The following is a 2,500-nucleotide window of genomic DNA, read 5'->3' as shown; positions in this document are numbered from 1 at the left end:
GCCCGCGGGGGCAGGCTCCGGGTTGACCTGGTGGCCGGACGGGGATTAAGCCCGGAGCCCGGGGCAGGGCGACCCCGGACGGACGGGGCTCCGCCGGCCCCTGCCCGCGGGGGCAGGCTCCGGGTTGACCTGGTGGCCGGAGGAGAATTAAGCCCGGAGCCCGGGGCAGGGCGACCCCGGACGGACGGGGGTCCGCCTGGCCCCTGCCCGCGGGGGCAGGCTCCGGGTTGACCTGGTGGCCGGACGGGGATTAAGCCCGGAGCCCGGGGCAGGGCGACCCCGGACGGACGGGGGTCCGCCGGCCCCTGCCCGCGGGGGCAGGCTCCGGGTTGACCTGGTGGCCGGAGGAGAATTAAGCCCGGAGCCCGGGGCAGGGCGACCCCGGACGGACGGGGGTCCGCCTGGCCCCTGCCCGCGGGGGCAGGCTCCGGGTTGACCTGGTGGCCGGAGGAGAATTAAGCCCGGAGCCCGGGGCAGGGCGACCCCGGACGGACGGGGCTCCGCCGGCCCCTGCCCGTGGGGGCAGGCTCCGGGTTGACCTGGTGGCCGGACGGGGAATAAGCCCGGAGCCCGGGGCAGGGCGACCCCGGACGGACGGGGGTCCGCCGGCCCCTGCCCGCGGGGGCAGGCTCCGGGTTGACCTGGTGGCCGCTCGGGACTTAAGCCCGGAGCCCGGGGCAGGGCGACCCCGGACGGACGGGGGTATGCCGGCCCCTGCCCGCGGGGGCAGGCTCCGGGTTGACCTGGTGGCCGGTTTGCTTTCGGGCCACCAGGTCAACCCGCTGCCTGTATGGGGTTGACCTGGTGGCCGCTTTCCTTCCCGGCCACCAGGTCAACCCGCTGAATGTATGGGGTTGACCTGCTGGCCGCTTTCCTTCCCGGCCACCAGGTCAACCCGCTGAATGTATGGGGTTGACCTGCTGGCCGCTTTCCTTCCCGGCCACCAGGTCAACCCGCTGAAAGTATGGGGTTGACCTGGTGGCCGCTTTCCTTCCCGGCCACCAGGTCAACCCGCTGAAAGTATGGGGTTGACCTGGTGGCCGCTTTCCTTCCCGGCCACCAGGTCAACCCGCTGCCGGCATGGGGTTGACCTGCTGGCCGCAGAGGGGCAGGCTCCGGGTTGACCTGGTGGCCGGACGGGGATTAAGCCCCGGCTCGGAGCAGGGCAAGCCCGGGCGGAGGGGGGTCCGCTTGGCCCCTGCCCGCGGGGGCAGGCTCCGGGTTGACCTGGTGGCCGGTTTGCTTTCGGGCCACCAGGTCAACCCGCTGCCTGTATGGGGTTGACCTGGTGGCCGCTTTCCTTCCCGGCCACCAGGTCAACCCGCTGAATGTATGGGGTTGACCTGCTGGCCGCTTTCCTTCCCGGCCACCAGGTCAACCCGCTGAATGTATGGGGTTGACCTGCTGGCCGCTTTCCTTCCCGGCCACCAGGTCAACCCGCTGAATGTATGGGGTTGACCTGCTGGCCGCTTTCCTTCCCGGCCACCAGGTCAACCCGCTGAATGTATGGGGTTGACCTGCTGGCCGCTTTCCTTCCCGGCCACCAGGTCAACCCGCTGAAAGTATGGGGTTGACCTGCTGGCCGCTTTCCTTCCCGTCCACCAGGTCAACCCGCTGAATGTATGGGGTTGACCTGCTGGCCGCTCTGCTTCCCGGCCACCAGGTCAACCCCCTGCCGGTATGGGGTTGACCTGCTGGCCGCAGAGGGGCAGGCTCCGGGTTGACCTGGTGGCCGGCAGGGACTTAAGCCCCAGGGCCCCTGGCAGGGCGACCCTGCCCTTGTTCCCCAGAAAAGGAGAGAGCTGGCTCGCAGCGGGAAAAGCTGCCTACGGCACCTGGGATTCCCAGGCGGTCACCCATCCAAGTACTAGCCAGGCCCGGGACGGTTTACCTTCCGAGATCGGACGGGATCGGGGGCCTTCCGTCCGGTATGGCCGTAGGCACTCGGCTCCGGTCCGCCTCGTCCCCTTTCCCTTACTGACTCCCCTGCCTCGGGTGGGCCCGATCCTTTTTTCCGTTTTTTTTTTTTCGCTCCGGAGGCTTCATGAGCCCCCCCCAACACCCCTTTGGGGGTCGGTGAAAATTTTTTTTTCAGACTTCCAGGGGCCCGATCCTGGCCGCGGGCACCCGGCTCCGGGCACCCGGCTCCGGGCCGCCTCGTCCCCTTTCCCTTACTGACTCCGCTGCCTCGGGTGGGCCCGATCCTTTTTTCCGTTTTTTTTTTCCCGCTCCGGAGGCTTCGTGAGCCCCCCCCAACACCACTTTGGGGGTCGGTGAAAAATTTTTTTTCAGACTTCCAGGGGCCCGATCCTGGCCGCGGGCACCCGGCTCCGGGCACCCGGCTCCGGGCCGCCTCGTCCCCTTTCCCTTACTGACTCCCCTGCCTCGGGTGGGCCCGATCCTTTTTTCCGTTTTTTTTTTTTCGCTCCGGAGGCTTTATGAGCCCCCCCCAATACCACTTTGGGGGTCGGTGAAAAAAATTTTTCAGACTTCCAGGGGC

General features: G+C 68.5%; 1 non-coding gene across 1 annotated transcript; it reads right to left on the bottom strand.

The window, feature by feature from the left end:
* Nucleotides 1–1,823: 1,823 nt before the first annotated feature.
* On the bottom strand, nt 1,824–1,942 carry LOC141979769 (5S ribosomal RNA). Its single transcript, XR_012637161.1, has one exon. It is a non-coding gene; the product is annotated as a 5S ribosomal RNA (ribosomal RNA).
* Between the last annotated feature and the right edge of the window lie 558 nt (nt 1,943–2,500).

The sequence above is a fragment of the Natator depressus genome, chromosome 28, assembly GCF_965152275.1.
Source record: "Natator depressus isolate rNatDep1 chromosome 28, rNatDep2.hap1, whole genome shotgun sequence".
NCBI classification, from domain to species: Eukaryota; Metazoa; Chordata; order Testudines; family Cheloniidae; genus Natator; species Natator depressus.
The sequence above is the reverse complement of the archived record's forward strand: the minus strand, read 5'-3'. Positions and strand labels throughout refer to the sequence as shown.